General features: G+C 43.7%; 1 long non-coding RNA gene across 2 annotated transcripts in view; it reads right to left on the bottom strand.

The window, feature by feature from the left end:
* Nucleotides 1-25,902, bottom strand: part of LOC112253011 — a 46,320-nt gene that overhangs the window by 5,563 nt on the left and 14,855 nt on the right. Inside the window, exon 5 of one of the 2 annotated variants that reach the window (XR_002953920.2) lies at nt 20,584-20,698. The exons of the other annotated variant lie outside the window; for it this stretch is intronic. This is a non-coding gene — a long non-coding RNA (uncharacterized LOC112253011). The remainder of the gene's footprint in view (nt 1-20,583; nt 20,699-25,902) is intronic. 2 annotated transcript variants of the gene reach the window in all.

The raw sequence follows: 25,902 nt of genomic DNA, 5'->3' as shown, positions 1-25,902 counted from the left end.
GCATATGCTGGACCCAACAGCCACACACACACACACACACACATGTACACGCACTCACACACACACATTATAAGCCTGTGGCTACAGCGTTCAAAGAGGCATGATATTGAAATCCAGAGGCAGAGGGAACAGTGGGGTTTGCAGGGTCCATGGAAGGGTATTGATCAAGGTTAGTTTACTGGAAAAACGTCTCCCTCCCAACTGGGCTGTGGCTGAGGGGCATAAGAGCAACACTAGGCAAGGGTTTGTGTGTGGCAGCGTGTTTGCGCATCTGTCTGTGTTTCTATGCGTGTGTGTGTGTGTGTGTGTGTGTGTGTGTGTGTGTGTGTGTGTGTGTGTGTGTGTGTGTGTGTGTGTGTGTGTGTGTGTGTGTGCGTGTGTGTGCGTGTGTGTGTATCATGGCTTAAGGACATAGTAACTCCAGTAGGTGTCTATTAGATTGGAATAACACAGCTGAGGCAGGTTTGGTGGGTTGGAGAGAGTACGTAGCAGGCAGTACATAGCAGGCAGCACTGAGCAGGCAGTACTGAGCAGGCAGTACATATCAGGCAGTACATAGCAGGCAGTACATAGCAGGCAGCACTGAGCAGGCAGTACTGAGCAGGCAGTACTGAGCAGGCAGTACATAGCAGGCAGTACATAGCAGGCAGCACTGAGCAGGCAGTACATAGCAGGCAGTACATAGCAGGCAGCACTGAGCAGGCAGTACTGAGCAGGCAGTACATAGCAGGCAGTACAGAGCAGGCAGTACTGAGCAGGCAGTACATAGCAGGCAGTACATAGCAAACAGTACATAGCAGGCAGGACTGAGCAGGCAGTAATGAGCAGGCAGTACTGAGCAGGCAGTACTGAGCAGGCAGTACTGAGCAGGCAGTACATAGCAGGCAGTAATGAGCAGGCAGTACATAGCAGGCAGTACATAGCAGGCAGTACTGAGCAGGCAGCTCAGTCATAATTAAGGAGAGGAGACAAGGAAAGAAAGATTTCTAAGTCTATTGGAACACAGGCAGCCGGTAGTGATAACTATTCATCTCATTGGACTGTGGCGCTGTGAGTGGAACCTATTTGGTCAGGTGTGAGTTTTAAAGGAAGAAGAGGAAGAATGTACACACTCATTCATTGAGGATGTGGGACCACTCAGGGGTTTCATGTGCTGAGTAAAACTAAACTCTGCCAAATCTGTCTGCTAAGCAAATCTCTCTCTTTCACCATCTTTCTCATACAAAGACTCTCTCTTTCTTACACTCACACTCACACTCACACTCACACTCACACTCACACTCACACTCACACTCACACACACTCACACTCACACACACACACACACACACACACACACACACACACACACACCTAGCAGAAACAAGGATTTGTAAAACCTGTCTGACCTTCACATGGTAAAAGTTCCAGCACACACAGGAATACCATCCTTCTATCAATGGGAGAGGTGAGAGAGAAATGGGATTGAACAGAAATCACATACAAACTCACATATACACATGCAGCAGGTTAACAGGAATCATGAATATTTGTGTTGTGTTTTTTGTGTGTGTGCATACCATGGTATAGAGGGCTGTCAAAGAAAGTGTAATGCTCTCTCTCTCCTTTAATCTTCTCTCTTTCTCTCTCTTTCTCTCGCACTCCCTCTCTCTGGTCAGTTTAATGGATGGTGAATTCCCTGCTTACTCATGCATACCATTGGCAAATTGTCCCTCTCAGATCGCGCCCTGCTTCCATGTGATTTGTGAAAGACGGAGTGACAGGGAGAGTCGCAGGCTCATATTGGAAAAGGGCACGGAGGATATATAGACAAACTAATCCGAATGGTGGAGACAATTCTATATTTGAGGGCTCATAGGCCGGTGAGGCTGGAATTGGCTAGAGAGTGTCCATGTAGAGAGAGAGAGAGAGAGAGAGAGAGAGAGAGAGAGAGAGAGAGAGAGAGAGAGCAAAAGAGGGAGAGCGAAAGAGAGAGAGCAGACAGAGTGAGAGAGCTAAATAGAGAGAGAGAAAGTAAGAGAATGAAAGAGAGAAAGTGAGAGAGAGCAGACACAGAGAGAGAGAAAGATTATAGAACAGTGAGAGCTGTGACCTTGCTTGTTGTATGCATGTGTGTGCAAGTATTTTTGCCGTCATAATACCAATTGGGTGGAAGAAGAAAAACACAAACAACCTTCCCCTACAGAAGCCCACTATTTCACTCCCAGATGTACAAAAACAGCTCCCTGCCTTGTGTTGTTTTGTGGGAGAATTCAATGTCAGGTCACTGCAAGCCATAGTTTCACATCTGTATGTCTATATCTCGAACAGAGCACTGGTTATTCAAGGTAATAACAGCTTAGAGCGCCCCCTGTTGGTTGTGTGATACGGACACAGTGTTAGAGCACAGGTCAGCTGGGCGAATCGGGCATAGATTATGAATGCCTGGCCCCCAAGATCAGGCATAATAGCCGAGCCCATCGGATAGTTGTGAGTGAGAGCAATTAGACAGTGCTCTTAAGAGAGCTTCTAGTGCTATTAATGACTGGAGCTACAGGGGAAACACTCAGCTTTGCTAGCAGTCTGGAATAACAATGAGACAGGATTACACAGCAGGATACAGTCTGATGTATCAGCTTTTAACCTGTTGAATGATGGAAGAAAACATGTAGGTGATCATGACTGCGATGAGAGAACAGTGCAAACAGGCATACAGTACATACACACCAGTGGATCACGCTCAAATGCAGAACACACTCACACAAGCAGAAGCACATCCTTCTAACCCGGGTCTGTCTCTCGCCAACACACTCGAATATAAACGCAACATGTGCACACACAGGCGCAAATTACACACACAAACTCACACATGTGCAAAGAAAAATGCGCGCACACACACGCGCGCACGTACGCACATGCACACACACACGCGCAGACACACACACACGCGCACGCACGCACACAAAAGCAAGGCTGAACAGTAGAATTTTTATAAAATTTGCCTACTTTAAGGCAAGCCGCAAGCTATTACCAAACAAAATGAAGAATAACAGGAAAAGCAAGGAGGGGGAGAAAGGCCTTAGCTAATTCAGAACACTAGGTGCAGAATGTGCCAAGTCTGCCCCTTTCAAAAGAAGCGGCCGCTGCAGCTTTCCAGCCATAAACATCTAGTGGGGAGGTCTGCTAGGGACTAGCCAGATTAAACATGCTTATTTATAAAGGAATTTTGGCACAAAGACTCCAACTTCAATTTTTTTCCTCTCTCCTCTCCCTCTCCATGCCTCCTTCAAATCTCCTGATCTTTAATCTGGGGGCCAGAGTCTGCTAGACAGATTAGGACAGCAGCTACTGACAAGGCCGTTAAATCTCTGCTGGCTGACAAACCTGGCACTGGAGATGTTTAGGAACGATCCTCCAAAGGGCTGCACAGAAGAGTAATGGGGGAAGAGCAGAGAGAGAAGTCACAGGTTCTGGAACGGGAGACCAGCATTGGGACGTTTTAATGGGCTCACTCATGGAAAAGGCCTGAGGAAAATCATGGGATCCACTATGGACTCAGTGTGCCGGTTTGGAATGCTATGTTATCCATGGGGGCGAGAAATGCATTGGGTAGAAGATAGGAATGCAGATAAAAGTGTGGCACTTATATTAGGTGTTTTGTGTGTGTGTGTGTGTGTGTGTGTGTGTGTGTGTGTGTGTGTGTGTGTGTGTGTGTGTGTGTTGGTGTGTGTGTGTGTGTGTGTGTGTGTGTGTACAATATGTGCTCCAGAGGGAGTCACAGAGGCGATGGTCTCTCAGCATGAAAATACTGATTTCACATCACTTCAGATTTCAGATCCACCACTATCAAACTACACAGCACCATTCACCATAGACACAGTATACATACACAATATGGTGCCCATATGCTTGTGACATTCAGACGAATGACTTCCAGAGCAACTACTGGAGCTGAGAATCCATTTTGGATCAGCCCCTGAGAGAACAGAATCTGAGAGGGGATCCATTTTGGGTCAGCCCCTGAGAGAACAGAATCTGAGGGGGATCCATTTTGGATCTGCAATTTCAGTCAGACAGCAGGGACTAATATAGAATCTGAAACAAAGAACAGGTCTGTGAGCCTCCTCTGTGCCCCCCTTCCAGGTCCCCCCCCCCTCGGGTAGATTAGACTGCTTAGAGCTCACTGCAGGCTAGCTAATCACTTGGGGGGTGGGGGGGGTTCTCATTCATCCCCCCCCTCTCTCCTCGACCCCCAGTCCCACCCCCACATTGCCCGCGGGGCATCGTCACGGTGACAGTGACAGTAATCTTGCAGTGACAGTTTGGACGCGTTGTCATTAAACTGCCACCATGACACTGAGACGATTGCCCTGAAGAGGCTGGCCACAATGCAGGAGCCAGCCAGCCAGCAGGAGAGAAACCATCCCGGGCTAAAAATACTATTACACAATACATCTCATAATTGGTTTATGCAGTGCAATGCTGTAGCCGCTGCCCCTATCGCATAAACAGCCAAATGATAGACAATGGGTTGAGATGGGTGGAGAGGTGGATGATGTTGGTGTGCCATTCCAGAACAGTGTTCTCAGCACTCTCAGTCATGATTCAACAACCCCCCCTAATATATTATGAGTTATTGTCGCTTTTTTATTGAATAGGTACATGTGCTAGATATAAGTCTTTGCTGAAGACAATGAAGAGCAATGCCTCCATGCATGTGTCAGTAACAAAAGGTATGGATCTGGACAAAAGGAGTGAGATAGATTTAAGACCACTGTCGCTAGGTCTGTGCCCAACATCTCCATAAATCCTAATACCGAGTCCTTCCACGTGAAAAAGAAAGAAAGGGGAAGAAAGTAAATGCCTTTTCTCTCCATCTCCTCTCTCTCTCCTTCCCTTCAGTGTGCCGGTGTGGCCTGACAGAGGAGCAGATGGTGGTTTAAGCAGAGAATTTATGAGCGCCACAATCTTAATGTTGCAGAAAGAAAAGAAAAGGGCTTGCATCAAACCAACTGACAAATGCACTTGCTAATATTAATGCACTACTCATTCATCCAATATGCTTCCTAATTGCTTTTCTGTACACAGTAATATGGCACCTGCTGCTCAACTCCGGCTCACGTGTCAGGAGAGGGGAGAGAGAGAGAGATTGAGAGAGAGAGAGAGAGAGAGAGGGGGAGGGAGGGAGAGGGGGTGAGATGGAGGAAGGGAGAGAGAGAGAGAGAGCGAGAGAGAGAGGGAGAGAGAGAGGGGGGGGGGGTAGGGAGGGAGAGCGGCTACAGATCTACACCCTAGCATATCTTTCTCTCCTCTCTCTCTCTCTCCCTCTCTCTCTATTCTCTCTCTCTTCTCTCTCTCTTCTCTCTAGTGATGGATACAGGGCCTTGGATCATGTGCTGGACCTGTCAGCATTCCTAATTAAAATGGTATACTTACAGCAGGGAAAAAGGGGATGCTGCAGGAAAAGAGGAAAGCACTCAGTTAACAGTCAGTAATACACGTCAGACACAGAGGGAGGAAGAGGAGGAGAGAGGAAGAGGGAGAGGAGGATGGACCTCTCCAGAATCAGCCATATCTCATACTAGCTCTTGTTGCTTCATAGAGACAGAATGGGAAACAGGACACACTCAAGAGAGAACCCAGAATGGGTGAAAATGCACACTGTTCAACTTATTTTATGTATATCCTACATTTAATTGATGTTGGGTATACACATACATACAATAACTCACACATCTAGTGGAGTACTATTGGTGAGGAAAGACCAAATAACAAAACCTCAAAATAAAATGTCCTGTACACTCTGAGCATTTCTTTCCCCAAAAGGGTTCTTTGGCTGTCCCCATAGGAGTACTCATTTTGGTTCCAAGTAGAACCCTTTTTGTTTCCAAGTAAAACTCTTTTGGATTCCATTTACAACTCTCTGTGGAAAGGGTTTTACAGTGAGCCCAAAACCACAAGGGTTCTACCTGGAACCAAAAAGGGTTCTTTAAAGGGTACTCCTATGGGGACAGCCAAATAACCCTTTTAGGTTTTAGAAAGAACCTTTTTTCTAAGAGTGTAGTAGTGTTCAATCCCCAAATAGACGAAAAACACTTCATAATAAATGTCATTAAAGCACAATGGCTGGAGCTAGTGAATGGCTATGCCACCTTCAAAGCATTACTCTTTGATGGCCGCAAGTGATTTTGCAGAAACGTTGGACCCCACTATAAAAGTGTCATGCATATAGCCACTTTTCATTTCTTAGTGTTGGCACGAATACAATGTCAGTTATATTGTTCATACAAGCTTTTATCACAAATTCAGAATAACTTACTATGAGGTCAGAGATCTCCGTTTGGTCTAGAGATGAATGTTTATCTTTGGAGGGAAAATAACTAGTCTTTATCACAGAACACCCAATTTAATTACACCGGATAGGCTAATTTGTCTTTATCTTCTTCTTTCTTGTAATATATTTTTATATTGAGAGGGAACTTTATAATTGATCTCAAAAAACGTAATTGTTTGTCGAGTTCCACCTTGAGAGGACCCGTTTGGGACCAGCCCTACCCCCTATAGCCCTACCATTATCTGCAGACCAGCTGCTGTTAAATGCACTAAATTGTAATATAATGAGCATGTGAATTGCAAGCAATTACAGAGTCAAATTGAATAAATCCTTAGAGCAATAAATTGTCCTTTCTCTTTACATCATACTTAATTGATGCATATTTTATGGAGAATAGTGCATATTACCTTGTCTGGAGGATAAAGTATGCTTCAATTTGTTGTTTGATACATAGAGGCCTTCAAAATATGCTTTGTATTTTAGACAGCATAATGGTAACAGACTGAACACACTGTTTATACCATTAGTATCACTCAAAAGTCAGGATTTATTGCTCACTTGAATGAACATGATAGCCTATAGCCTATACAGTAGGCTACATCATATAGGGTTATGATTAATACTTACAAGACCCTGCAAAACAAATATGTGACATAACTACACTAATAAAAGCAAGTTAATAGGAGTGTGCACCCAAACTTAATTCACATCAATGAAATATTCGACCTGTTTCTAGAAGCTAGGCGTATGTTGCACATCTCTACTTCACAGGAGAGGCATTTGAACGTATCATTTTTTATTTGATCAAAATGTGTTTTTTGGAAGAAATGCCTTCTGGAACATGTGAACTTTCATGTGCCTTAATAACAAACGTGTATGCCATCTGGAAATACGAATACAATTATTAAATTAAGAACCTAGTTGGTTTAGCCACGGAAAAAGTCAGGAACCTTCCCACTAGCCATGATTGGCTGAGATAATGAGTGGGCTGGACATGCCAAGAAATGAGTTTGGATTGGTCTGCCATGTAGCACACTTCTGCCAATAACACGCGCCGCTCAGTATGTGTAGATAATACTTGGTACCGCAGCTTTTTTTAAAGATATAACATAAGCCATGGAGAACTGCAAAAGGGTTGCTACTGCTCTCAACATAATTTCTGACATGAATTTAGCAGGCGCTATTGACAAAGATCAGTGGGAAAAAGTTGTGATGGCCTACTTTCTGCACACAGTCACTGTGAACAGGAGTGACTTGACACAACAGGCCAAAAAAGCTGTAACGTATGCTAACCCCATTCCGTACAAATGTGCACAACCGCGACATTCAAACGTGGCTGCAAAGAAAACTAATGGGATTGTAGCGACTGTGTTGATATCAAAATCTGGGGTGTAAACTACATTTCTATTCAAGTGTTCATTGACATGACAATGGCTCTATAGTATTGGAGAAAAGTTGAAAAAAGTGATCCCTCCGATGCTGTACCTTACATCGTGACGTGCCATGGCGTAACGTACAGCACACTTAAAGCAACTAATTCTGTCTTACAATCTCTCTCCACCAGGTGTAGCACTTATCTCATCCTTTAAAAACAAGAAATGGACAGTGACGGGGGTAAGGGGGGGATACCTAGTCTTTTTTTGCGTCATCACTGCAAGCGATCATGACTCTCAAAAGCCGCTGTTTACTTCTAAGATCACTTTAGTACCGCCCTAAAAACCCCATTCAAATTCAACATCAACCTTCAAATAGGTATGTAATGACACATTATATAAACTCTTTATAGTGTTTTATTTACATTTTAGAGGCTATAAGGTGATAAGTTGGAAAGATCGAGTGAAAAAAGCAGTTTCCCCACACGACATTTCTCCTTCTCACTATCATGCAATAGGTTTAGCTTCCCCACCCGCCATTTTTTAAAAGACCCGACGGAGCTCATTGCCTTCTTGAATCATGCAGAGATGGGCATAATGAAGGTCTCATCATTGATTTAGTTGGGGAGAAGGGGAGAAGATGTGCTTTACATTGGTATCGTTATTACAGTTGATCTGGAAGTGTTACGTTTTTTGGCCGCTAAAATAAGGTCAATTGTACGGACCAGCGCGATGTACAAAAGCGAGTGAGTTTACGTTAGCTAGATACAAACAAAATGGAAAACACACCCTGACGTTTTCAGATAATTTAAGTTTCTAATTTTGTCAGAAAGTCGTTTTCATTGCAAGTTATAGCGTACTGTTCATTAACTAGCGAACATTAGCATGCTGGCTCGTTAGCTAACGTTACATGTATGATCTGTGTAGTAATATTATTTGTTTCTCAGAAAGCCATTTGCATTGCTAGTTGTAGCCTTTACCTATCTGCAGATTCATACTACAGTAGTTAATGTATGGAGGCTAGCTATGACATTCCGTTTGTACTGAAGCTATGGATTGGGATTATGGTTCATTGTTTAGCTAGCTAGCTACATGTCTAAACAAAACTATACACGTCACCAGATAATTACATTACCCATCAAGTTGGGGCCGGTAGCGTAGGCTAGTGGTTAGACCGTTGGACTAGTAACTGAATGGTTGCAAGATCAAATCCCCGAGCTGACAAGGTACAAATCTGTCATTCTGCCCCTGAACAAGGCAGTTAACCCACTGTTCCTAGGATGTCATTGAAAATAAGAATTTGTTCTTAACTGACTTGCCTAGTAAAATAAAAGTTATCCGGGGGTGTTAATGGCCATGTGCATGTGTACATGTCTAGAAAATAGTGTCCCATCCACTATGCTAGATGTGACTGGGGCATGGTTATAGCAGTTCTTTCATATGACAGATCAATTTAGACAACTGTGTCTGGTTAAGCAGACTAAATATTTATACCATATTTTTATCTGGACACGTTCTATTGTTGATATATATACTATGCAAATATGCAAGTAACCATTTCACTGTACAGTTTACACCTTCTATATCCTGTGCATGTGACAAATAAACTTTGTTTTTATTTGATATAGTGTATGTTTAACAGAAACGGTAACGTGAAATACAACATGACCTGCGCCAAAGTCAGATTGGGATATACTGTAGGCCAAAGACTAGATACCGTCTATTTTTACCTGGGGTGTTCCCTTATTGTAGGCAACTACTTTCATCACTTTCACTATTGAAATCTTTGGTTGTTTACTACAGGACTGACTCTGTTTAGCACATGGCCTCACATGTGAGTCCTCAAAGAGATGGGTGGGGCTGAGGCTTAAGAGTGAACGATGCTGATTAGGGGTAGACAAAGAAGAGCTCTCCAGTAGGTGTATCAAACATTAAGGGTCATTTTCTCAAAAGTTGGGTTCCAAGTTTACCATTTTAAAAGCAGAATGACTTTCCCATTGTTCCTCAACTGTAGTGTATGAAATGCCCTGTTGCAGCACTGAGTCTATACTTTTATACAATGTAAAAAACTACATTTCAAATGTTGCTACATAAGACCGAATAGAGGCAGTCGGTCACATTTGTGATGCAACATAATGACTATAATTTGAAAATCAAAAAGTATACCTATACATATCACTAAGACAAATCATGCAATATCAATCATAATCGGGAGTGGTTTAAATCATTCCACTTCACAGTTGATGGCTAAGGGGTTTTACGGAAATGTGTACTATAATATCTACGAATGAATTCATAGAATGTTCTAAATTGTTCATGTAAATTAACACCACCCACATAAGAACGAAGTGCTCATCATTATTTTCAAAGTTCAATATTCTGTATCAAGCAAATGATACAGAACACTGAACCTTTGTTTTTATCAAATCAAGGAATTATCTAAAGCAGTAGTTTAAAATAGCAATGATTTGCAGCGACATGATCGAAGCCATTGAAACTGTCACACCCTGATCAGTTTCACCTGTCCTCGTTATTGTCTCCACCCCCTCCAGGTGTCACTTATTTTCCCCAGTGTATTTCCCTGTGTTTTCTGTCACTCTGTGCCAGTTTGTCTTGTATGTTCCAAGTCAACCAGTGTTTTTCCTGTACTCCTAACTTTGCTATTCTCTTTTTCTAGTCCTCCCGGTTTTGACCCTTGCCTGTTTCTGGACTTTGTACCCACCTGCCTGACCATTCTGCCTGCCTTGACCACGAGCCTGTCTGTACCTCCTGGACTCTGATCTGGTTCTGACCTTTTTGCCTGTCCACTACTATTCTCTTGCCTACTCCTTTTGGATTATTAAACATTGTAAGACTCCAACCATCTGCATCTGGGTCTCGTCTTGTGTCATGATAGAAACACTTAAGATAAGCTCCCAAAATCGTCTTCGAGTGATTGACACATGCACACACACACACACACACACAATATTCTCCTTAACATGTTTGTATCAAGAAATTACTGTATAATGCTAAACCTTTGTTTTATCAAATCAAATAATTTATCTAAAGCATTAGCCTAAAATTAGGCAGGATTTGTAGAACACAACTTTTAAGGCACGTAGCGTGTTGCCGTTTGAGTGTTTTACAGAGTGTGTTGTCATCAGTCAAACTATGCAAAAGTGAAACCAAAACTAACCTCAACGTTAAGGCATTATTTCCGAGAATTTGGTTAAGTTTAGGCATTTGGGTTAAATTTAGGTAACGAGTGCCTAGCACTAAGGTTGAACCCGCAATGTTTAGAGATGTAGCTTGCGGTTTTATCCCATACCCAATACCCATTCCCACCACACTAGCTCAGCGTTTCCCAAACTCAGTACAAGGGACCACAAGGGGTGCACATTGTTTTTTGCCCTAGCACTATACAGCCGATTTAAATATCCAACTCATAATCAAGCTTTTATTATTTGAATCAGCTGTGTAGTGCTAGGGCAAAAACCAAAACGTGCACCCCTTGTGGTATCGAGTTTGGGAAATGCTGTCCTACTGGACCCTACTGGATGATAACAGGCACTCGTGTTGCCTCTAGCGGACAATTGGCAATTGGCAATATGGAGATAAAACGCCAAGCCATCCCACAACTTCACCGGTCTTATAACATCTGGACAGTGGTAAACTACTGCAGTGAAATGACTGAAGGCTTTGAAACACTGAAGATAAGCACACAAAGTCCTTGCAGAGATTGACACACACACAGGAAAACACACAGATGTGCAAATGCACACACACATACACTCTTGCCTGTTCTCCTTGGCCGTGTGTGTGTTTGAGGGGTAACTCTGTTATGCATGAATTGGAGAGCAATGTGCACCTGAAGGCACACGTCAACACAGAGTCCCAAGAGCAGTCATCAGCCAAGGGCCTGAGTCACAACCAGCTGTTCTCACACAAACACACACACACAGGCAAATATATTCTCATTATGGTAAGCCTACCTACTGTCTAGGTCAAATATGTTGTTTTTAAAATAATTAAAATGTTTACTACAGATGTCGCTCTTCACTCATGAGCCTCGTGAGTGAAAAATCACCATTAGTCTGTTCAAAAAGGAAACATTTTTGAGATGCCAATGCCAACCAGTGGGCGAACATATCTTAAAAGACTTTGGTTGCAAGCAGGACACCGACATCATCTTTTTAGGGAGTTGTAAGGGATTTCCTCCTCTTCTTCCGAAGAGGAGAGGCGAAACGGATCAGAAGACCAATATGCGGCGTGGTAAGTGTCCATGGTTCTTTTAATATGTAAATGTACACATGAACACTACAAAACAATAAACATGGAACGTGTGAAACCCTAAACAGTCCTATCTGGTGCAAAGACAGAGACAGGAACAATCACCCACAAACACACAGTGAAACCCAGGCTACCTAAGTATGATTCTCAATCAGAGACAACTAATGACACCTGCCTCTGATTGAGAACCATACTAGGCCGAAACATAGAAAACCCCAAATCATAGAAAATCACACATAGACTGCCCACCCAACTCACACCCTGACCATACTAACTAAATACAAAACACAGGAAATAAAGGTCAGAACGTGACAGGAGTGGTAATGAGGTGACTATTAATGGTTGCAATTGAGATCAACTATGCGGGTCAATTCATATCGATGGTTCAATGAAACATCAGCTGGCGATAACAAGGATGCCGCCTTTTGAGGAAGAAATTGTAGGCAGGAAGTCAAAATGTGCATGTCCCAACCCCGTGTATCCTTCGCCTGGGAGGCTATCCCATATCAGCTTGCGGTGCAGCAAAAATGTTAATAATTTCTGAATTAATAGTGGACAGAAGTCCACACTTGGGACAACATTTTCCAAGAGAATAAGGAATAACGTTGCGAATTGTAAGTATAACTGTTATAACTTTAATGGGTTACAGGGTTAATGTTTACAGTTAATTCATTGACATGCATCTAAAGATGTTATTTACAGTGCATTCGCAATGTATTCAGACCCCTTCCCCTTTTCACAATGTTGGTATGTTATAGCCTTATTCTAAAATGGATTAAATAAATGTTTTTCTTCATCAATCTACACACAATACACCATAATGACAAAGTGAATACAAGGTTGAAGATCTGGGGAAGGGCACCAAAATCTTGCAACATTTAAGGAACTTGGATAAAAGAGAAGCATGGAGAGGCCAGAGATAGCCAGACTTTGGCTAAGGAGCAGAAGTTGGCTTTTGGATAAACGCCGCCAGTGTGTGCTCTGCAAGCAATACAGCAGATGAAGGTATGGCAAGAGCGTGGTGAACAGATAGACGTGGTTATGGACAGTGATGAAGAAGGAGAAGAGCTGAGTGCAATAGGAAGATGAGTTGAGGAAGAATGTCGCCAAGTACAAACCGTATTCTGCTGTCTCTGATGGCTCAAAAATTAAACCTGAAGAGAGTGAGGATGAATTACCTGTGGTGGCATGTGTGGTGAAGACCCCCGAGTCCGAGCCGTGTGACTTGCTTTGCTCTCCAGAGCAGGGCGCTTTTTAAAAAAGTTTTGAAGCAGAGTCTTCACCTGATAAAGTCATGTTAGGATATGTCAGTTATCCAGTGAGAGATTTGTGCCAAACTCACCAAGGTGTTTCAGATGCCAAGCTTATGGTTATGTTGCAGCAGTGTGTAGTAGGGAGATACCGAGATGTGAGATGTGTGCAGAAGGGCATGGGACAAAGGCATGTGTAAAGACAAGTTGAGGTTGCCAGTGTCAGAGTAGAACAGAAGGTTTCGTACGCTGAGGCAGTGGAGAGAGTAGAGGATGATGGGTCGGGTCAAGGGTGAGTAGTAGGCCCAGGCCAAAACAGTGTGATATGAATTTGTACTTCAGTAAGGTTGGCTTCTTAGCATTCATTGCCATGGTCATCAACTGTACCGCAGAAATGGAACGTAAATCACAGAAAATAAATGTTGTGGTGGCAGCTGCAGAGAATTACTTGGGTGTACAAGGTTTTACTGCTGAAGAGGTACAAGATGTGTTAAACGAAATAGTAGGATCAGTTAGGGTCAAAGTAGTGGAATGGAGTTGTGGTTTTTAATTTTCATGAAAAACTGGTACAGTGCATTCGGAAAGAATTCAGACCCCTTGACCTTTTCCACATTTTGTTATCTTGCAGCTTTATTCTAAAATGGATTAAATACAAACAAAATACCACATAATGACAAAGCAAAAACAGGTTTTTAGACATTTTAGCAAATGTATTAAATATAAAAAACAGAAATACCTTACTTAAATAAGTATTCAGACCCTTTGCTATGAGACTCGAAATTGAGCTCAGGCGCATCCTGTTCCCATTGATTTTTCTTGATATGTTTCTACAACTTGATTGAACTCCACCACAGTTAACAGTGCATGTCAGAGCAAAAACCAAGCCATGAGGTTGAAGGAATTGTCCGTAGAGCTCCGAGACAGGTTTGTGTCGAGGTATAGATCTGGGGAAGGGTACCAAAAAAGGTCTGCAGCATTGAAGGTCCCAAAGAACACCGTGAAATGAAAGAAGTTTGGAACCACCAAAACTCTTCCTAGAGCTGGTCGCCCGGCCAAACTGAGCAATCGGGGGAGAAGGGCCTAGGCCTGCACCTAAAGACTCTCAGAACATGAGAAACATTATTCTCTGGTCTGATGAAACCAAGATTGAACTCTTTGGCCTGAATGCCAAGCGTCACGTCTGGAGAAAACCTGGCACCATCCCTATGGTGAAGCATGCTGGTGGCAGTATCATGCTGTGGGTATGTTTTTCAGTGGCAGGGACTGGGAGACTAGTCAGGATCGAGGGAAAGATGAATGGAGCAAAGTACAGAGAGATTCTTCATGAAAACCTGCTCCAGAGCGCTCAGGAGAAAAGACTGGGATGAAGGTTCACCTTCCAACAAGACAACGACCCCAAGCACACAGCCAAGACAATGCAGGAGTGGCTTCGGGACAAGTGTCTGAATGTACTTGACTGGCCCACCCAGAGCCTGGACTGGTGTAGAGGTCCTGGATGGCAGGCAGCTTAGCCCCAGTGATGTACTGGGCAGTACGCACTACCCTCTGTGGTGCCTCGCGGTCAGAGGCCGAGCAATTGCCATACCAGGCAGTGATGCAACCAGTCAGGATGCTCTCGATGGTGCAGCTGTAGGACCTTTTGAGGATCTCAGGACCCATGCCAAATCTTTTTTAGTTTCCTGAGGAAGAATAGGCTTCGCCATGCCCTCTTCATGACTGTCTTGGTGTGTTTGGACCATTCTAGTTTGTTGTTGATGTGGACACCAAGGAACTTGAAGCTCTCAACCTGCTCCACTACAGCCCCATCGATGAGAATGGGGGCGTGCTCAGTACTCCTTTTCCTGTAGTCCACAATAATCTCCTCAGTCTTGGTTATGTTGAGGGATAGGTTGTTATTCTGGCACCACCCCGCCAGGTCTCTGACTTCCTCCCTATAGGCTGTCTCGTCGTTGTCGGTGATCAGGCCTACCACTGTTGAGTGGTCTGCAAACTTAATGATGGTGTTGGAGTCATGCCTGTCCATCCAGTCGTGGGTGAACAGGGAGTACAGGAGCGAACTGAGCATGCACCCCTGGGGAGCTCCAGGGTTGAGGATCAGCGTGGCAGATGTGTTGCTTCCTACCCTCACCACCTGGGGGCGGCCCGTCAGGAATTCCAGGATCCAGTTGCAGTGTTTAGTCACAGGATACTTAGCTTAGTGATGAGCTTTGAGGGTACCATGGTGTTGAACGCTGAGATGTAGTCAATGAATAGCATTCTCACATAAGTGTTCCTTTTGTCCAGGTGGGAAAGGGCAGTGTGGAGTGCAATAGAGATTTCATCATCTGTGGATCTGTTTGGGCGGTATGCAAATTGGAGTGGGTCTAGGGTTTCTGGGATAATGGTGTTGATGTGAGCCATTACCAACCTTTCAACAAGATTCTCGGGTCTGATGAAACCAAGATTGAATTCTTTGACCTGAATGCCAAGCGTCACATCTGGAGGAAACCTGGCACCATCCCGACACTGAAGCATTGTGGTGGCAGTATCATGCTGTGGGGATGTTTTTCCAGCGGCAGGGACTGCGAGACTAGTCAGGATCAAGTGAAAAATGAACGGAGCATAACCTGTTTGGGAGGGGGCAGCATTTTCACGTTCGGATGAAAAGCGTGCCCAGCGTAAACCTCCTGCTACTCAGGTCTAGAAGCTAATATATGCATTTTAGTAGTAGTATTGGATAGAAAACTGTTTGAATGATGTCTGTGAGTATAACAGAACTCATATGGCAGGCAAAAACCTGAGAAAAATCCAACCAGGAAGTGGGAAATCTTAGGTTTGTAGTTTTTCAACCATTGCCTATCAAATATACAGTGTCTACGGAGTCATATTTCACTTCCTAAGGCTTCCACTAGATGTCAATAGTCTTTAGAACGTTGTTTGAGGCTTCTACAGTGAAGTGAGGGTGAATGAGAGCTGATTGAGTCAGGTGTCTGCCATAGTGGTATGAGCTGATCACGCGCGCACAAGTGAGAACGACTTGCGTTCCATTGCAATTCTAAAGACAAAGGAATTCTCCGGTTGGAACATTATTGAAGATTTATGATAAAAACATCCTAAAGATTGATTCTATACTTCGTTTGACATGTTTCTAGTCCCTGCCGCTGAAAAACATCCCCACAGCATGATACTGCCACCATCATGCTTCAGTGTAGGGATGGTGCCAGGTTTCCTCCAGACATGATGCTTGGCATTCAGGTCAAAGAATTCAATCTTGGTTTCATCAGACCAGAGAATCTTCTTTCTCATGGTCTGAGAGTCCTTTAGGTGCCTTTTGGCCTTTTACCGAGGAGTGGCTTCCCTCTGGCCAATCTACCATAAAGGCCTGATTGGTGGAGTGCTGCAGAGATGGTTGTCCTTCTGGAAGTTTCTCCCATCTCCACAGAGGAACTCTGGAGCTCTGTCAGTGGCAATCGGGTTCTTGGTCACCTCCCTGACCAAGGCCCTTCTCACCCGATTGCTCAGTTTGGCCAGGCAACCAGCCCTAGGAAGAGTTTTGTTGGTTCCAAACTTCTTCCATTTATGAATGATGGAGGACACTGTGTTTTTGGGGAGCTTCAATGCTGCAGACATTTTTTGGTAGCCTTCCCCAGATCTGTGCCTTGACTTAATCCTGTCTTGGAGCTCTACAGACAATTTCTTCAACCTCATCGCTTGGTTTCTCCTCTGACTTGCACTGTCAACTGTGGGACCTTATATAGACAGGTGTGTGCCTTTCCCTATCATGTCCAATCAATTGAATTTACCACTGGTGGACTCCAATCAAGTTGTAGAAACGTCTCAATGATGATCAATGGAAACAGGATGCACCTGAGCTCAATTTCGGGTCTCATAGCAAAGGGTCTGAATACTTATGTAAATAATGTATTTCTGTTTTCGTTACGGGGTATTGTGTGTAGATTGATGAGGAATTTATTTTACTTGGTCTATTTAAGAATAAGGCTGTAACATAACAAAATGTGGAAAAGGTCAAGGGGTCTGAATACTTTCCGAATGCACTAGGCTGTACATAGGCTGTAGCGTTGTGCTATAACCAGTGTAATGTGTCATGCTAACGTCACTATGACTTGATGGCCCATAGTCCACCAATATGTCATGCAAATGAGACACTGTTTACTTGACTGGCCACGCTGGGTATTCATTCAGTTGTTCTGGTGGTAGTAATCAGTGCTGTATACAGGCAGACAATCTGCTGAACAGGCAAGCATAGCTAACTATAGAGTGCAATAGTAATGGTTTCTTTTTGTAGGCACTAACTCCACCATGGTTCGTCGGACAAAGCCTATGAGGAAAATGAATGGCGTTTTTGTAGGGTTTTTGGATAAACGGCGATGCAATAATTATTTTGCTGGTAATCGACCAAAATAGAGCTCACCAGCTTGTAGTTCTAAAACCCGGATATAAGTTACCTGGTTCATGGAGCCATCCTTATTGGAAAAATGAATGTGGAGAGAATAGGGGTTTGGAATAAATACTGAAAATAAGGTCTGTGGTAATCACAGGCTTGGAAGATCTTATTCGTTTTGTTCTGCTGTCACTAGCCGGCATCACCCGGTACCCTGCACCTTAGAGACTGCTGCCCTATGTACATAGTCATTGAACACTGGTCACTTTAATAATGTTTACATACTGTTTCACCCACTTCATATGTATATGTCTTCTATAGAACTACTGCTGTACACACCTTTTCTATTCATATCCTGTCCATACCGTCTATACACAACATCATAAACATATTGTATATAGTTATATTCCGGATTCTGACTTGGCTTGTTCTGAGATTTCTTAATTCCTTTCATCTTATTTTTGGGGATTTGTGTGTATTGTTTTGTATTGTTAAGTATTACTGATCTGTTGGAGCTAGGAGCATTTCACTACACACGTGAACACCTGCAAAATATGTATTTGTCATCAATAGAGTTTTATTATGTGTTATCACGTGATGCTGCCTTCGAATCCTGTCCCAAATGGATGTAACCTAACTGGAAGAGTTCTACTTCTAAGGTAGGTGCCTTTGGAGGTAGGTAGGCAGCAGCCTTTGGATTGGTTAAATAATAACAGTAGGCTACACCAACGTTCGTTTCAATTCATACAAAGTGTCAAAGCGATTGCCCAGCACGGGGTGCAAACTCTTGATGCTCAGAGACAAAGTGTGCTGCCCAGATCACTGCACTATGGCAGTTTACAATGCTCTAGCAAGCTGTGAGAATACTTGATGATACTTGATGGTTGGTTGGCAGAGCCTTCCACCAACTACAGCCACCTAGGTACGGTACTTCATTGTATAGCCTACAAACAAACATTGCTTCCAGCTGCCTCCTGACAGCCATTTTAAATATTCAATATTCTTTCAAATCCTCCTGCTGCAGGACTATTTTCCTCCTGCGATGAAATGGGGCATATTAAGATCTGACATCTGTGACTAGCAGGTAGCCTAGTGGTTAGAGCATTGGGCCAGTTACCGACAGGTTGCTGGATCAAATCCCCTGGTAGTTAACCCACTGTTCCCCGGGCGCCGTGGATGTCGATTAAGGCCGCTCCCTGCACCTCTCTGATTCAGAGGGGTTGGGTTACATGTGGAATACACATTTCAGTTGTACAACTGACTAGGTATCCCCCTTTCCCTTATTTGTCCAGCCTCCCTCATTACTCACTCTAAGTAGAGTAAAACTAAATTTACTTTAGATTAACATTTATTGTTTTAATACAATTATTCTTACATTGCATTAATAAAAGCAACGCCACCAATTAAATGCATAGACTCATGTGTATGCACCAGAACAGTACATTTCATAACAGGAATAGAGAGCATATAAGTCTGGCCTTGTAGATGTGTACAAGCACATTCGCAATGTCAATGTGTCCCAAACCACACAGAACTCTCTCCTTTTCCCCTGTTTTGAGTAGTTGGGTCATAGCGGGCCAGTGCTTTATGGCTTGTGTATTTTGGGATCAGAGGAAAATGGCTTCCCTGAATAAATAATCAGCATTTGCGAGCCATCACCATCGGCAGCACACACAGGGAGATGAGAACTGCATCGCCCAAGATATATTACCCACAATGCTTTTCAACAAGGCAACTAATTAGAAGAAGAAAGGTCAAGTAAAAGCAGAGTGTGATTAGAGAGAGAGAAAGAGAGAGAGAGAGTGGAAAAAGAGAGCGGAAAAAATTTCACATACATAGTCGCTTTTGGACCGATGCCAAAAAGGCTTTTTTCTGCCACTAGAACTGCTAGTAGCTTGTAAACGGTGGCTTCAATATTTAATGAAATGCTTATGTTGCAGCACCTGGACATATCCGCTCAGCCGCCCAACAGGGCGCTCCCAGGAGGGTCATTACCGCAGCCATTTTCAGAGAGGGCAGATCCCAGGCCTGGGTGCCAACCATGATGCCTGTCTTCTGGAATCTACGCTCACTAAAACAGCAGGGGAGGGGGATGCACTGCTGCTGGGACCAGCGCCTGAGAAGGTGTGTGTGTGAGAGAGAGAGGGTGAAGAGGAGAGAGTAGTAGAACACGGTGGTGTAGTGTGGGGCCAGTGTATTCCCAGTGAGTGCGGTAGGTAGGTAGTATAGCCTAGGGTTTCTCTCCTGGCATCTAAACACCACAGTGGTCCTGCAGAGGGACATTGAGCACTCGGTGAAGACAGACTGAAGTATGCTTTCCTGTCAACACAAAAACCCTTACAGTATGTGTGACGTTGCCTCGGCTGCAACCTGTCATGTAAACTGTACAAACACTAACACACACGCACACACGTAAACACACTCTTTTGGGATCAGCAATGAAACATGGGAGATCATAGAGACGCTTGCACTCATGAGTCCTTCACACACAGACTCAGACACACACACACACACACACACACACACACACACACACACACACACACACACACACATGCCCTTTTCCCTAGGATGGACTGGCTGGGGGTAATGCTGCTTTCATGCATTCTTCTACCTCCCAGCCGCCTGACTGTCCGGCACTGCCCTGGCGCACACGCACACACACGCACACGCACACACACACACACACACACACATCCCTGGGTAAGTGAAGTCCCATCCTAATGGAGTTTAATTACTCACATCACATCCATCACAGCTCCAGTAGGAGCCCACAGTATTTTATCACCACTTTTAGGGGTTATTAGTACAAATACACTGTCACACTGCATTACCAGAGGAGCGCTTTAGGTGCCATCTCTCCTGAACATTCATTAAAATCTCTATCAATATCTATCAGCGCCCGCTCTCCCTTCACACTCTCTCTCGCTCCCATTACAGAAGGCCGGGCAACTCTTCCCCATCGCCCCGGCCGGCTGGCGACACTCTACATACCTCGAAAAGTTTTCACTTCATCTATCGCCCCTCTCTTCCTCTGTTCCGCCCATCGCCGGGCGATTGATGGAGGCTGGCAAGGACACCGGTGGCAGGGGCTTTAAGAGACCGCATCCTGAGAAACATGGATCAGATGACTACTTTTAGGGGAAGCAGAGCACATTATTCATTCTGCACCATTACCAACTGGACAAAGGTGAGGGGATTAAGAAAGACTAAGCTTTTGCAAAGTTTCGGAAGAAAGGGACAGTTTGCAGTTCTGGAGAATGAACTAAGTTGGGCATCCATCACATAGTATCAGACACCAATTCACAGTACATTACAGTATCAGAACTGACATTCTGACAGAGTCTAATGGATCATTATGGTTAAGGCCTTTGGACAATGTTGGCCGTGTAGCTACTGCCCATATCTGAATGAATGGTTGTACCCTAATAGCATTCATCAGATAGACAGAGAAGTTAAAAAAGCCTGACACCTCTAAGTGGCAGCTGTTGTGTTCGGGTGGTGGGTTGATGCCTCTAAATGTTATTTCCAGGTAAATGCACACAGCTTGGGGCCCTAAGTGGAACAATTAGCATCCTTACATGTCTGTTTAGGTATAGGACACAAACACCTGGTGCTGTTACCATGTGGATGTTCCCTTATCATTCCCCTATAGGAAATATTATCCCCCTTCCAGCTCCTACTCTCTGTTCATGTCTGTGCCACTCTCAACTCTCTGGGTCATCAGCTTGAGTGAGTTCCCTCACGTTAGAGATGAGAAAACTAAGACTCCAAATTGTCTTAAAGTTCACCCCCCCGGTTCAGTCCCCCTCTGACCAGGTGCCTGTTTACTCAACTTTAATAATTTTGTATTTTTTTCCGGCCACGAAATAAAAATCTATAAGCGGATTCCCCAAAGCTCTCATTATCCTGTTGAACATATTTTATAGTGAAATAAAACGGCAGTGTAGAGAGAACGCTGGAATTTGAACCCTGCAGCTCGGGCGAAGCTAAGGTCAGGGAAATTAATTTTACTGACTGTTGAGGAGGGAAGACGAAGGCAAATAAAAAGAAAGAGGGATCGAGAGAGAAATATTGCAAACTCAATCAAAATCATGTAACTTGAACCTCTTTTTCTCAACTGCGAGTACAGTGTTTCACCTTATTGTATTTCATATAATTCAAATACTCATCACTACACTAAATTTACTTTATTTAATTTGCTGTTCATACATTATTGAGATCTAAATCTATACACTGAGTGTACAAAACATCTTTCTAATTGAGTTGCATCCCCTTTTGCCATCAGAACAGCCTCAATTCGTTGGGGCATGGACTCTACAAGGTGTCAAAAGCCTTCAACAGGGATGCTGGCACATGTTGACTCCAATTCATCCCACAGTTGTGTCAAGTTGGCAGGCAGTGGATCTCTACTCCGAATTGCACGTTCCATCTCATCCCACAAGTGCTCAATTGGATTGTGATCTGGTGACTGGGCAGGACACTGCAGTAAGCTGAATTCACTGTCATGTTTGTGGAACCATTCCTGGACAATCCTGGCCTTATGCTGAAAACAAATCAATTCGCAGATGGATACACTGCTGCCATGAAGGGATGCACCTGATTGGCTATGATGTTCAGATATCCTGTGGCATTTAAACGTTCCACCACTTTAATCAAGGGGCCCAATGTGTGCCATGAAAAACACGCCCCGCACCATCACCACCAGCCTGCGATGTTAACACGCAGCATGATGGATGCATATACTCATTTGGTTTTCTCCATACTCTAGTCGTCCCATCAGCGTGAAACAGCAGGAACCGGGATTCATCAGACCAGGCAATGTTTTTCCAATTCTCCAGTGTCCAGTGTTTTCGTTCCTTGGCCCACTGCAGCAGCATTGGAACCCTGTAAGGTCATCAGCTGCCACACCCCATTCATGTCAAGTTACGACGAGTTGCGCATTCCTTTATGTGTCTTTGGGCACCAATGTTGTACTGGACTGTCAGTTGACCAACTGTAGCCCGTCTGTTGCTCTGCACAATTCGTGTCAGCCTCCTTCGTCCCCTTTCGTCAATTACCCGTTTTTGACCACTGGCCTGCCGTTGGGTGGTGGAACATTATTGATACACATGGGAAACTGTTGAGTGTGAAAAACCCAGCAGCATTGTAGTTCTTGACACACTCAAACCGGTGCGCCTGGCACCTACCACCATACTCAGTTCAAAGGCACTTAAAAATGTTGTCTTGCCCATTGACCCTATGAATGGCACACATACACAATCCATGTCTCAATTGTCTCAAGGCTTAAAAATCCTTCTTTAACGTGTCTCCTCCCCTTCATCTACACAGATTGAAGTGGATTGTGACATCAATAAGAAATCATAGCTTTCACCTGGATTTACCTGGTCAGTCTACACACATTGCTACACTTGCTATCCAAAATAGTTTAAATAAGTCTACACATTTCTGGTAGAAATAACACAAATTTTGTGCTGTGCTAGTGTGTGTGTGTGTGTATCAGTGTGTGTGTGCGTGTGTTTACACATCTCCTCAGGTAGTGTCAAGCAGTTGGACTGCTTCTAAGCTGAGGATTCTGGATGTGAAAAAGACATGCGATGAGAGGAAGAGGAGGAGGAGGAGAGAGGAAGAGGAGAGAAAACCTCTGGCCGCCTGCCACTCATCTGGGCACCTTCCTAAGCAGGGCAGAAAATAAAACACGCTGGGAAAGAATTAAATAAAAGAGAGGAAGAAAAATGATTTCTTATAAATAGCAGGGCTCGCCAGAAGGCAGAGGAAATGAGAGCAGCGAGCGCTGGAGAGGAGCTTGAGCTTGACACGGGGCTTAAAATTGAGAGGGGGCGGAAAGAGGGACCTACTGTGCGAAAATGTCTCCAACCAAAGCGCAGATTAGTGTTCCAGCCTTCTCCACTGCCAAGATCCGCCAGAACAACTAATCACCTTCCAAATTTTTTCTCTTCTTCTCCTTCCCTTCTTTCTCCCCTTCTCTTTAAAGTATCATTTCCCCCTCACCGTCTGTATGCCTAAAATGAAGCATAGGATGTTCTGCCAGGGCCGGTCAGACACATCAGACTATCTGGGTGCAGTGAGGTGCTGCTGCTGCTGTGTGTGTTAGTCACTGACTATGGCTGTCTGTCTGTCTGTCTGTCTGTCTGTCTGTCTGTCTGTCTGTCTGTCTGTCTGTCTGTCTGTCTGTCTGTCTGTCTGTCTGTCTGTCTGTCTGTCTGTCTGTCTGTCTGTCTGTCTGTGTATGCTTTGTTAGAAAGCAACGGGACTGCAACTACAAAGGAATCTATATAGAGGTGTAGCAGATAAATTATCTCCCTCTGTCCCTTCATCCCTCATTTTATGATGACCTTTCCTTCCATTTTGCCATCCATCGCCCTCTATCCCTTTCTCACAATCTATTTCTCCTGAAAGGATTGCGGCGGCGACGAGAGATCCTGCAGAAACCACATAAACAAGTCAAAGTGATCACATAAAGATCATTCGGTGAATCAGGAAGACAGGAGCGATTAAGCCTTCGTTCTCCCGGGTCGTGGAAGAGCGTTCCGGAATGCTGGGAGTAAAAGAGCCACTTCATAAACAGATGCCTGGCGTATGATTTCACTGGGGGAGTGTGAATACATTTCAGCTATAAATACTCCCGTCTCTGTATAGGTGCGAGCATACGTAATTAGACACTGCAACAGAAAACCTACTTGTGTTCTTCTCTGTCTGCATATTTTGTCCACAAATAATGTACTACAAAGGCAGATCGTGCCTGTATATTCATTTACAAAATAACAGTTTGCTGATAAGACTGAGGCATGTGATAATCAATTAGCTAAATGTTAGACAAAAAAAACAAGCTGCTTTTTGGCTGTTTGGTGTTTGAGAAGACACAAAATGTCTACTTCAGCAAAACTCTCTCGTCTCTGAATATGAATTCCACATTAGCCCAGATAAGACCAAAGACAAAAGAGGGAAACAGGAGATATATTTGTAATGAGTTAGTTTCGAGGGTTGTTCGGCAGTACAAGGGGTTTGTTTTACAGAATGGAAACAGGGTGTCTAAATGCACCTGCTATTGCTGTTTCTAAACAGACATTGGGTGAAAATGAGCTTGCCACATAAATTTGTCAGAAATCTATTGACAGTCAGAAAAAATGTAAATAAAAATGTTATGACCTTGAAGACGAAAACAGTAAATGGATAGACTTGGAAATCCTGTGTGCAATCTATTGTTGTGTGCAATCTATTGTTGTGTGCAATCTATTGTTGTGTGCAATCAATTTTTTTCAATACACTAGAGTAAATTGTTGCATATCACTTGAGCACAGCTTGACAAGAGAGATGAATGTTTTTAGTTCCACCTTGGTGATCCTGGAGAGCAATGACCGACAAATGAAATGATCCCTGAATACTTGCAAATGTCTCACAAATATGCAAGTAATTTACTGTTAAATTCCATAACAGGAAAGTCTAATTGTACAGCATGTACAACTTAATTGAATTGTTCTACAATTACTGTACTGTAATGCATTTCCAGTGGTACCAGTATTAGTTTTTGTCTGGGCTAATACAGCAGTTATCTATCTATTAGTTTGTAATTAGGAGCACTATCTATTAACAGTATTAGTAATACTACTGAGTAGATATATTATAACTTACTCCTTCCCACTTATACCTTTAATAGTAATAATATGAAGAAAAATAAGAAAATAATACTGAACATGTAGTCTGGTGTTTTCTCTAGTCGGGACAACCCTGTGGTTTTTAAAATGCCATACCACTACTGTACAATATCTCCTTCTCTCTCGAACTACGTCCCCATGCCAGGGCACCTTGCCCTCTGCTGGCCAGATATTGAACTACCACTGACCCTGCCACTGTATTTCCAGCAGGCTGTCCCTGACAGGGAACAAAGGCAGAACACTGTGCCAAAGAGGGCTATCATTCTCCACTCAGGGACATGGGTTGAGGGAGGACAGGAGTGCAGGGTAAGGGGCTTCGTGGTACAGAGGGTAGCAGTGGAGCTGAAGATGGTGGTCTCTTCAGCAGAATGGACTGGGGATACTACTTGACTGGGACAACTATGGGGGCGTGTTGATGTACACCCATAAAACTACTGTAAAAGCATTCAAGAGCAATCAAAAATCAACTGTACGAATCAAAGATCACTTCAACTGGACAGCTTTAATCTGAATGTGGGGTGTTTTGTAAATGCATAATTTTTAGAGATGACTTGGAGATTTCTCACATTTTCCATTAACAAAGCTTCCATTAACAACAATGGTAAAGATAATGATACAAATCTTAAATATAAATATA

This window comes from Oncorhynchus tshawytscha, linkage group LG06 (assembly GCF_018296145.1).
Source record: "Oncorhynchus tshawytscha isolate Ot180627B linkage group LG06, Otsh_v2.0, whole genome shotgun sequence".
Classification (NCBI taxonomy): Eukaryota; Metazoa; Chordata; class Actinopteri; order Salmoniformes; family Salmonidae; genus Oncorhynchus; species Oncorhynchus tshawytscha.
The sequence above is the reverse complement of the archived record's forward strand: the minus strand, read 5'-3'. Positions and strand labels throughout refer to the sequence as shown.